The following is a 12,859-nucleotide window of genomic DNA, read 5'->3' as shown; positions in this document are numbered from 1 at the left end:
TATATTTGTTTTGTCTTGTTTGAATAGTGATTATGTATGTTGTAAAGATGTGAAATGGAAACTTGATTAGTGGGACCTACTTGTGAATATAATTTGAGCAATTTTGAAATTTCTGACATGTGGGACCGATGTATGGCATTATGACTAGTGGGACCAACTCCAAAATATAATGATAGAAAATGGAAAATCAATTGATTCTAAGAGGGCCAAGGCCCAAAAATAAAGCTGGAATATTGGGCTTGGCCTATGCAGCCCATGATAATTGACTTGAAAAAAAATATCAAATTTGCTATGCTAGGCCCATGTAGAATAGCGAACTAGACCGGGCTGATTCTTATCAACGACCTTTTCAATTGGTCGCAATTTTGCCATGTCAGCTTGCCACGTCGGATCCGACGTGGCCTGGGCAGACAACCAGTGACCAAAACAAAAGGTCATGGGTTCAACGACCTTTTGTTTAGGTCGTAAACGTCTACGACCTTATCCCGAAGAAGGTCGTTAATTTCAGTTTACGGCCTCCAGCTTTTGACCTTCTGTTTTGGTCACAAAAAGGTTGCAAATGAAAAACAATGACCTTTCAGTGACCAATAGTCAAGGTCATAAGTTGACATATTTCTTGTAGTGATGACAGAACATGCTATGTGATTCCCTGAGGCAGGATGGATGTACCATGGCCACAGCATTGTTCTCCTGAAGGTGATCCCTTCAATTCAGCGTTGCAACACTTGTAGTGTCCCCCTATGGTACGTGCTTTACTCTTGTTATCCTATGCTCTAATTTATTGGCTTTGCGGCCTACCTACTAGACATTGATTGTGCCGTTTTCTAGGATAGCTTGGATTGCGTGTTGAATCAGGCAGTATTTTTCCTTCTGTTGTGAGGCTATGCTCATGCTCGTTCCTTTTTCTCTCATATGAAAATAGACATATCATAATCCATTATTCTTCTAGGGTTGCCCGTGCACTGTAATTGGTCCGAACCTTGCCCATGCACCATTATTGTCACATGGTAGTAAAAAGCAAATATAGATTTCTACGAGATCCCATTGAGACCAAATTTATTTCAAGCAAAATATTGTAACCAATATTATTGAAGTTTTACAACTTGACTCATGTGCAATGGACTAAGAACAACTTGATCCAACCACACCCTACTCTATCGCTTTATGGCCAAGTGTACACTCCACACTGCTGGACTAACTGCTTGCATCTTCGTCGTCTTCACCCGCAGTTGTGATGTCTACTACACAACCTTCTTCTTGTAGACGTTGTTGGGCCTGCAAGTGCACAGGTTTGTAGGACAGTAGCAAATTTCCCTCAAGTGGACGACCTAAGGTTTATCAATCCGTAGGAGGCGTAGGATGAAGATGGTCTTTCTCAAACAACCCTGCAACCAAATAACAAAGAGTCTCTTGTGTCCCCAACACACCCAATACATTGGTAAATTGTATAGATGCACTAGTTCGGCGAAGAGATGAAGATACAAGTGCAAAATAGATAGTAGATAAAGGTTTTTGTAATCTGAATTTATAAAAACAGCAAGGTAACAAGTGGTAAACGTGAGCGTAAATGGTATTGCAATGGTAGGAAACAAGGCCTAGGTTTCATACTTTCACTAGTGTAAGTTCTCTCAACAATAATAACATAGATAGAACATATGACAAGCCCTCAACATGCAACAAAGGGTCTCTCCAAAGACACTAATAGCGGGGAACAAACATAGAGATTATGGTCGGGTACGAAACCACCACAAAGCTATTCTTTCGGATCGATCTATAAAATAGTTCGTACTAGAATAACACCTTAAGATACAAATCAACCAAAACCCTAATGTCATCTAGATACTCCATTGTCACCTCAAGTATCCGTGGGCATGATTATATGATATGCATCACACAATCTCATATTCATCCAACCAACATAAAAGTACTTCAAAGAGTGCCCCAAAGCTACTACCGGAGAGTCAAGAACGTGTCCCAACCCCTATGCATAGGTTCCCAAGTGTCACGAAACCCGCAAGTTGATCACCAAGACATACATCAAGTGTTCATAAAAGACTCACTCCGATAAGATAACTTCAAAGGGGAAACTCAATTCATCACAAGAGAGTAGAGGGGAGAAACATCATCAGATCCAACTACAATAGCAAAGCTCGGGATACATCAAGATCGTGCCATAGATAGAACATGAGAGAGAACACGAGAGAGAGAGATCAAACACATAGCTACTGGTACATACCCTCAGCCCCTAGGGTGAACTACTCCCTCCTCGTCATGGATAGCACCGGGATGATGAAGATGGCCTCCAGTGATGGGATCCCCCTCCGGCAGGGTGCCGGAACAGGGTCCCGATTGGTTTTTGGTGGCTACAGAGGCTTGCGGCGGCGGAACTCCCGATCTATCTTCTGTTCTGGAAGTTTTAGGGTACGTAGGTATATATGGGTGCAGGGAGAACGTCGGTGGAGCTACGAGGGCCCCACGAGGCAGGGGGCGCGCCCAGGGAGGAGGGCGCGCCCCCCACCCTCGTGAGCACCTCCCGTATCTTCTAACGTGGGGTCCAAGTCCATCAGGTGGGTTTCCTTCCAAAAATAACTTCTCCAGTTGGTTTCGTTCCGTTTTGACTCCGTCTGATATTCCTTTTCCTCGAAACACTGAAATGGGCATAAAACAGCAAATCTAGGCTGGGCCTCCGGTTAATAGGTTAGTCCCAAAAATAATATAAAAGTGGATAATAAAGCCCAATATTGCCTAAAATAGTAGATAAAGTAGCATGGAGCACTAAAAATTATAGATACGTTGGAGACGTATCAAGCAACCCCAAGCTTAATTCCCGCTCGTCCTCGAGTAGGTAAATGATAAAAAAGAATTTTTGATGCGGAGTGATACTTTGGCATAATTTCAATGTAAATCTTCTTAATTGTGATAAGAATATTCAGATCTGAAAGATTTAAGACAAAAGTTCATATTGACACAGAAATAATAATACTTCAAGCATACTAACTAAGCAATTATGTCATCTCAAAATAACATGGCCAAAGAAATTTCATCCCTACAAAATCATATAGTTAGGCTATGCTTCATTTTCGTCACACAAAGATGTTCCCAACTTCTATACCCCTGATGACAAGCCAAGCAATTGTTTCATACTCAAATAATCTCAAACTCTTTCAACCTTCCCACAATACATGAGCGTGAGCCATCGATATAGCACTATGGGTGGAATAGAATATGATGATGGGGATTGTGTGGAGAAGACAAAAAAAGAGAAAGTCTCACATTGACGAAGCTAATCAACGGGCTATGGAGATGCCCACCAATTGATGTCAACATGAGGAGTAGGGATTGCCATGCAACGGATGCACTAGAGCTATGAATGCTCAACAAAAGAAAACTCATGGGTGTGCATCCAACTCGCTTGCTCACGAAGACCTAGGGCATTGTGAGGAAGCCCATCATTGGAATATACAAGCCAAGTTCTATAATGAAAAATTCCCACTAGTATATGAAAGTGACAAAATGAGAGACTCTTTATCATGAAGATCTTAGTGCTACTTTGAAGCACAATATATGAGACTCACTACATGAAGAACAAGGTGCTACTTTGAAGCACAAGTGTTGTAAAAGGATAGTAGCATTGTCCCTTCTCTCTTTTTCTCTCATTTTTTTTTGTTTTTTTGGCCTTCTCTTTTTTTTGGCCTTTCTTTTTTTTTCGTCCGGAGTCTCATCCCGACTTGTGGGGGAATCATAGTCTCCATCATCCTTTCCTCACTTGGGACAATGCTCTAATAATGATGATCATCACACTTTTATTTTTCTTACAACTCAACAATTACAACTTGATACTTAGAACAAAGTATGACTCTATATGAATGCCTCCGGCGGTGTACCGGGATGGTGCAATGAATCAAGAGTGACATGTATGGAAAATAATGCATGGTGGCTTTGCCACAAATACGATGTCAACTACAAGATCATGCAATGGCAATATGACAAAAGTAATGTATGTCATGATGATGATGATGGAAGTTGCGTGGCAATATATCTCGGAATGGCTATGGAAATGCCATGATAGGTAGGTATGGTGGCTGTTTTGAGGAAGATATAAGGAGGTTTATGTGTGATAGAGCGTATCTTATCACGGGGTTTGGATGCACCGGTGAAGTTTGCACCAACTCTCAAGGTGAGAAAGGGCAATGCACGGTACCGAAGAGGCTAGCAATGGCGGAAAAGGTGAGAGTGCGTATAATCCATGGACTCAACATTAGTCAAAAGAACTCATATACTTATTGCAAAAATTTATAAGTCATCAAAAATCAAGTACTACGCGCATGCTCCTAGGGGGATAGATTGGTAGGAAAAGACCATCGCTCGTCCCCGACCGCCACTCATAAGGATGCACAAGCCAGGTACACTTCATGCTTCAAATTTGTTACACAACTTTACCCATACGTGCATGCTACGGGACTCACAAACTTCAACACAAATATTTCGCAAATTCACAACTACTCGACTAGCACGACTTTGATATTATCACCTCCATATCTCAAAACAATTATCAAGCATCAAACTTATCTCAGTATTCAATTCACTCAAAAGAAAGTTTCACATATCTTGAATACCAAGTATATTAACATTAAACAAACTACCATGCTATTAATGACTCTCAAAATAATCTAAGTGAAGCATGAGAGTTCATCTATTTCTTCAAAATAAAACTACCACCATGCTCTAAAAGATCTAAGTGAAGCACTAGAGCAAAAATTATCATGCTCAAAAGATATAAGGGAAGCACTACGAGCAAAACTATCATGCTCAAAAGATATAAGTGAAGCACATAGAGTATTTCTAGCAAATTCCAAATCATATATGGCTCTCTCTCATTAAAGGATTCAGATCTTGATACTTAATTCAAACAGAAAGCAAAACTATAATGCAAGGATAGCACAACTCATGTGAAGAAGCAAAAACATAGGCTCAACCGATACTAACCGATAGTTGTTGAAGAAGAAAGGTGGGATGCCTACCGGGGCATCCCCAAGCTTAGATGCTTGAGACTTATCAAAATATTATCTTGGGGTGCCTTGGGCATCCCCAAGCTTGAACTTTTGTGTCTCCTTAATTCCTCCCATATCATGGTTTCTCTTTTTATCAAAAGCTTCATTCACAACAAACTCAACAAGAACTCGTGAGATAGGTTAGTATAAACCAATGCAAAACCTTATCATCTTCTACTGTAACAAATCACTAACATTATTATTCAACATTGAATACTAAATTCCTCTGCATATTTAATACTCCTATCCTCAAATAGAATCATTAAACAAGCAAACATATGCAAACAACGCAAACATAACAGCAATCTGTCAAAACAGTACAGTCTGTAAAGAATGCAAGAGTATAAATACTTCCCTGACTCTAAAAATTATGAACTAAAATTCCCACTGTAATAAATTTATCAGATCTCAATATGCAAAAATATTCAACGTTAGAACATGCTCTGACTTGTCTAGGGAATTTTTGCAACAGCGGTAAACTTTCTGTTTTCAAACAGCAACATGCAAACTAGCAAAATAAGCATGGCAAAGGCTATCCTTGACTTTTTTATTGAAACTAAAGAGGCAAAACATAATTATAACTACAGAAAGAAAATACTAACAAAATAAAATGACGCTCCAAGAAAAACACATATCATGTGGTGAATAAAAATATAGCTCCAAGTAAAGTTACTGATGAACAAAGACGAAAGAGGGGATGCCTTCCGGGGCATCCCCAAGCTTAGTTGCTTGGTTGTCCTTGAATATTACCTTGGGGTGCCTTGGGCATCCCCAATCTTAGGCTCTTGCCACTCCTTATTTCATAGTCCATCGAATCTTTACCCAAAACATGAAAACTTAAACCACACAAAACTCAAAACAAAACTCGTAAGCTCCGTTAGTATAAGAAAATAAAACAACCACTTAGTACTGTAACGAACTCATTCTAAATTCATATTGGTGTAATATCTACTGTATTCTAACTTCTCTATGGTTCATACCACTTAATACTAGCCATAGATGCATCAAAATAAGCAAACAACACATAGAAAACAGAATCTGTCAAAAACAGAACAATCTGTAGTAATCTGTATCAAACGTATACATATGGAACCCCAAAAATTATGAAATAAATTGCTGGACCTGTGCAATTTGTCTATTAATCATCTGCAAAAAGAATCAACCTAAAAGCGCTCTCCAGTAAAAAAAGGCAGCTATTCTCATGAGCGCTAAAGTTTCTGTTTTTCGCAGCAAGATCACATAAACTTCACCCAAGTCTTCCCAAAGGTTCTACTTGGAACTTTATTGAAACAAAAACCATAAAACATGATTACTACAGTAGCATAATCATGTGAACACACAAAAACAGTAAGGATAAATATTGGGTTGTCTCCCAACAAGCGCTTTTCTTTAATGCCTTTTAGCTAGGCATGATGATGATAATGATGCTCACATAAAAGATAAGAATTGAAACATAACGGGAGCATCATGAAGCATATGACTAGCACATTTAAGTATAAACCATTTCCTATGCATAGGGATTTTGTGAAGAAAACAACTTATGGGAACAATAATCAACTAGCATAGGATGACACAACAAGCATAACTTCAAGATTTTAAGCACATAGAGAGGAAACTTGACATTATTGCAATTCCTACAAGCATATGTTCCTCTCTCATAATAATTTTCAGTAGCATCATGAATGAATTCAACAATATAACCAGCACCTAAAACATTCTTTTCATGATCTACAAGCATAGAAAATTTACTACTCTCCACATAAGCAAACTTCTTCTTCATAGCATACGTATCATCACAATAATCATCATAAATAGGAGGCATGCTTTCATCATAGTAAATTTGCTCATCAAAGCTTGGGGGACAAAAAATATCATCTCCATCAAACATAGCTTCCCCAAGCTTGTGGCATTGCATATCATTAGCATCATGGATATTCAAGGAATTCATACTAACAACATTGCAATCATGCTCATCATTCACATATTTAGTGCCAAACATTTTAGAGATTTCTTCTTTTAGCACTTGAGCACAATTATCCTTTCCATCATATTCACGAAAGATATAAAAAAGGTGAAGCGTATGAGACAAACTCAACTCCATTTTTTTGTAATTTTCTTTTATAAACTAGACTAGTGCTAAAACAAGAAACAAAAAGATTCAATTGCAAGATCTAAAGATATACCTTCACTTACCTAGCCTCCCTGGCAACGGCGCCAGAAATGAGCTTGATGTCTACTACACAACCTTCTTCTTGTAGATGTTGTTGGGCCTGCAAGTGCACAAGTTTGTAGGACAGTAGCAAATTTCCCTCAAGTGGATGACCTAAGGTCTATCAATCGTAGGAGGCGTAGGATGAAGATGGTCTCTCTCAAACAACCCTGCAACCAAATAACAAAGAGTCTCTTGTGTCCCCAACACACCCAATACAATGGTAAATTGTATAGATGCACTAGTTCGGCGAAGAGATGAAGATACAAGTGCAAAATAGATAGTAGATAAGGTTTTTGTAATCTGAATTTATAAAAACAGCAAGGTAACAAGTGGTAAACATGAGTGTAAATGGTATTGCAATGGTAGAAAACAAGGCCTAGGGTTCATACTTTCACTAGTGTAAGTTCTCTCAACAATAATAACATAGATAGAACATATGACAAGCCCTCAACATGCAACAAAGAGTCACTCCAAAGACACTAATAGCGGGGAACAAACGTAGAGATTATGGTCGGGTACGAAACCACCTTAAAGCTATTCTTTCGGATCGATCTATAAAAGAGTTCGTACTAGAATAACACCTTCAGATACAAATCAACCAAAACCCTAATGTCACCTAGATACTCCGTTGTCACCTCAAGTATCCGTGGGCATGATTATACGATATGCACCACACAATCTCATATTCATCCAACCAACATAAAAGTACTTCAAAGAGTGCCCCAAAGCTACTACCGAAGAGTCAAGAACGTGTGCCAACCCCTATGCATAGGTTCCCAAGTGTCACAAAACCCGCAAGTTCATAAAAGAATCAATCCGATAAGATAACCTCAAAGGGAAAACTCAATTCATCACAAGAGAGTAGAGGGGGAGAAACATCATAAGATCCAACTACAATAGCAAAGCTCGGGATACATCAAGATCATGCCATAGATGGAACATGAGAGAGAACACGATAGAGAGAGATCAAACACATAGCTACTGGTACATACCCTCAGCCCCGAGGGTGAACTACTCCCTCCTCGTCATGGATAGCGCCGGGATGATGAATATGGCCTCCGGTGATGGGATCCCCTTCCGGCAGGGTGCCGGAACAGGGTCCCAATTGGTTTTTGGTGGCTACAGAGGCTTGCGACGGCGGAACTCCCGATCTATCTTCTGTTCTGGAAGTTTTAGGGTATGTAGGTATATATGGGTGCAGGGGGAACGTCGGTGGAGCTACGGGGGCCCCACGAGGCAGGGGGGCGCGCCCAGGGGGGAGGGCGCGCCCCCACCCTCGTGAGCACCTCTCGTATCTTCTGACATGGGGTCCAAGTCCATCAGATGGGTTTCCTTCCAAAAATAACTTCTCCAGTTGATTTCGTTCCGTTTTGACTCCGTCTGATATTCCTTTTCCTCGAAACACTAAAATAGGCATAAAACAGCAAATCTGGGCTGGGCCTCCGGTTAATAGGTTAGTCCCAAAAATAATATAAAAGAGGATAATAAAGCCAAATATTTCCTAAAACAGTTGATAAAGTAGCATGGAGCAATCAAAAATTTAAGATACGTTGGAGACGTATCAAGCTGCATCCGATAGCCTAGCATGGTATTGCTTGAACCTATTCCTGTATTTCATTTTGTTGTAGGATTAATCGACAAGTACAACAGGTGGCTCTTTTCTGAATTTCTCGATGTAGGCCTGCATGCAAGGATATGTTAGTATCGTTCCATAAGTTTTAGAAAATGACATAATTTTAGGTTACTCTACCTACTTTGTCATATTGCATCCTCAGTTTTACTCCCGTAAATAATTCCATGTTCTTTAGCATGTACAGTGCACAACAAGAACTGCAAAATTTTATGTTGTTAGATCAGCACTTCAGATATTAACATCTAAAACAAAAACAAGAGCTAATATTTTTGACTGACGTCTCATCGGATTTTGGCACATTAATGTTCCGTACGGACCATTGTGTCATGTTAATGTATTCCCATGCATTTCTTTCTATCCCATTGACTCGCCTCGCTGCTCTGAAATGTGTTTCCATCCCACTTACCTGCAAGCCCAATGGGATGAGAAGTTGCCTACGACTAATACTTACATACGATGCCAAATCCTTTGTTATAATTAAATATGTTGAAATTCTCACCATGTTATTTACTTCTTTGGGTACCATATAGTGGAAAAGTGAATCAAGAACATGAATCTCCTTCCTTCTGGGGTTTACGACCACAAGTAACCAATGGACGTTTTGGCTGTTCGTAGGTAGGAGTTGATGGACTCGCTTTATCTTCCATGTGCTGACCCATTCTCAGGCTGCAACGTTCATGTTGCAGACTTTTGAGACGTTGAGTAAGGTGCCTTAGGTCGTGATCTTTCACTCAGTGATGCCGTTGGAGTTGATGGACTCGCTTTATCTTCCAAGCCTTCCGCTGTTATCATTATTAGATGGCCTTAAGCCATATTTATTGTTATAAGTTCTCTTTTGAGACATTCGATGTAATAAGTGTGTGATTGCTACTTTGTTATAAACCCTTCAAGTACTGTGCGTGTCAGCATTACCTATCCAGGGATGACACTGATGCACAGAGATCAGACTGTTTGAGGTCTGGTCGCTACACCTACCCTACTGACGACCGACGCCATGGAGGTGTCCCTCCTCCCCTTCCCTCCCCTCCTTTGCTTCTTATTGATTAGATCTGATCTGATATGTGAAGGGGGTTTGTGCAGGCTATCACCATGTTAACCCGAGGTGCTGCGGCTGTCGAGGAAGACGGTGGTTCGGGTGAGATAGTGAAGAGAGGATAGCATGCAGAGGGGGAGTATGTTTGTTCCAGCTTCTTAGATTACTCTGGTGGACCACTCTAGCACCATTCCGGCCTCGGTGTCCAGTGATTTAATTTGTGGTTGTATAGTAGCATCAGCGCTGTGTGCTAATGTTTAGCACAGATGGTGTACATACAGTGTGTCTTTTTCTTCATTCACAGAAGTTAGAATAGCATCTTCACTGTAGTCCTACTTGCAACTCTAACTAAACTACAACACAGTTCGAATATAGCACATGACACTGATGTATAAGTAGCCTTAACACTTTGGCTTGATCCACACAGGATCCTCTTGAGCTGTAGATTCTGGCATTAGACACTGAACCTTTAGCTTGGTCATTCAGGCTAATCCACCCAATCATTTTGTGCCTTCTTCTTGAGTTGCAAAGGTTACAATAACATGTTCTAGTCTTACAACACAACTAAACTGTAGTAGCACATGTCACTTGCAGTACAACTGAGTATAATACATGACACTAGTGTAAAAGAAAGAAAGAGAACAGAAATGGCCCTGCTAGTGTAAAGATTAACATGCAGGCTCAAGCCAAATGAGGATCCCCTTAAGCTTGAGTGCCTAGATGTAGATTCCGGCAATGGAGTCCAGCATCAAGCTTATGATAATATGGTTTGTTGTCTCTGTTGGATGGACAACATTTTCTTGTTCATGCAAATACTTGCTGGGTTTTACATGTTCATGAAAATCCGATGTGAAACTGGTCATCTTGTTCATGCAAATCTAGACACTCTAATGCATGATCTTGTATTGCATTAGTATGATAAGTATGTGTTAGGTTTGTCCAGTTCATCAATGTCGGTAAATGTGTTGTGGTCTATGCATGTGTATAGATTTTTTTGTTGGCTATTTTTGTTGGCTATTGCAACACATGGATTATTTATTAATATAACCCAACAGCGATGCTTGCATTTTATCACATGTACCAGTGTGCTAAAACTACTACTGTACCTGCTTCTTCTTAGCCTGAGTATTACACCGGGCTTGTATTAACTTGTTTTAATTGTATTAACTTGTAGCCTAGTCACTGCAGTCATCTTGTGCTTTTATCTTCTCTGTGATGTCATGTGCCTTTGAGTCATATATCTTTTTGGTCCCTCTATTTACATAAATGTGACACTGTTTTGTTTCTAATTACTTGACACATACAAGTTTGAGGGCATTATCCTAAACCCCTGCTATGATTGATCCATCTCCTCTAATTTGTTACTTGTGCTTAATTGAGATGTTACTCAAGGGAAATGTTTGGGCCAACATATATAAATGATATGGTCGCTTACTTTAATATGTGTGTTGGCTCAAAACTATCAAAATATCTAGAAAGAGAGTGAACTCACTTCATAGATTCTTTCAATCTTCAATAGTTATGGTTTTGCATTATGGATTCTTAATCTTGGCTGATTCCAGATTCTTCCAAGTGCTAGCTAGCTCAAAAAGCAAATCATCTTCATTTGGAAGATGCAACATTCTATCAGAATCCATTCTCCTGCTCTTTTTCTTGTACTGTATGTCATCCATTGTTCAAACATGTTTGTAAGTTCTTATAATGCGTCGCTCTATTTAGAAGTGCATTTTTATTTTAGGATTTGCTTCCTTTATGGTACTGGATGGCTGGCTATTAAAACAATTTGGTTACTATCAGAAGCACTTTAATTCTCTGGAATAAAACTTTGAGAACCATACTGGATTACGTGATGGCATTCTATGATTCTGTTTAACAACTTAAGTATATGTATGATTGTGCTCGAGTCCATCATTTATTGTTCTGATTTTTATTTGACCTCAAGATTATTTTCTTATTTCTCTTGTCCTTCTTGTGCAGAAGGATTTGATTCGGTACAAGGGGTTCATCGTGCCAGGCTCCTCGTTTCTACTGCTTCCATGCGACAGTGGTGGCGGCTGTGTTGTTTGGCATCGGCTACAAAAACAGCCATGGTGAGTTCCTTTCCTTCCTCAGCTCACCGCCTCGGGTGGTTGGTTTGAGCTTGTCGTGGTCACGGAGCCATGACTATGGTGGTCACTCTGCGTTCATGGCCATTGTTAGGCTGGTGCAGTCCATCCTCGCATGATGATGATGTTGTTTTTTTGTAGTTCTTTTGTCTGCCTGTTTGGTAATTATCATGCAATCAGTAGCCCGCCTGATGCAAGCTGGCTGAATATAAAGTTAAAATGTTGTAGAGAACATCAAAGAGAACGTCCAAGGGATATAAATGTTTTTTCCCAAGTTGAAATGCATTCCTCTATTTTTTCTGTGTGACTAGAGAAGTCTTGTAATGAAACCCTTATTTACTAACAAAGTTATTTTAGTCTGCTGGATACCTACCTGTGTTTTAGATATACTCTCTAAGACAGGTAGCCTTTATGTTCACTCTTTTACAGGAGCTCTAGGCCTAATTTGTTTGGAGTTTGAAGCCGTGAAGCCAAGTGCCAAGCATAGCAGACTGCCAACTAGTGAAGCCCTACATAGCAAAGAGTTTTTTGGTTCTGTAGTGGGCTGTAAATTGTAATATTGTCATGGATTGTAAGACTAATGTAGTGTTATTTGATGAATTATATTTGTTTTGTCTTGTTTGAATAGTGATTATGTATGTTGTAAAGATGTGAAATGGAAACTTGATTAGTGGGACCTACTTGTGAATATAATTTGAGCAATTTTGAAATTTCTGACATGTGGGACCGATGTATGGCATTATGACTAGTGGGACCAACTCCAAAATATAATGATAGAAAATGGAAAATCAATTGATTCTAAGAGGGCCAAGGCCCAAAAATAAA

Source organism: Triticum aestivum, chromosome 6B (genome assembly GCF_018294505.1).
Source record: "Triticum aestivum cultivar Chinese Spring chromosome 6B, IWGSC CS RefSeq v2.1, whole genome shotgun sequence".
Classification (NCBI taxonomy): domain Eukaryota; kingdom Viridiplantae; phylum Streptophyta; class Magnoliopsida; order Poales; family Poaceae; genus Triticum; species Triticum aestivum.
This window is presented reverse-complemented; position numbering follows the sequence as displayed.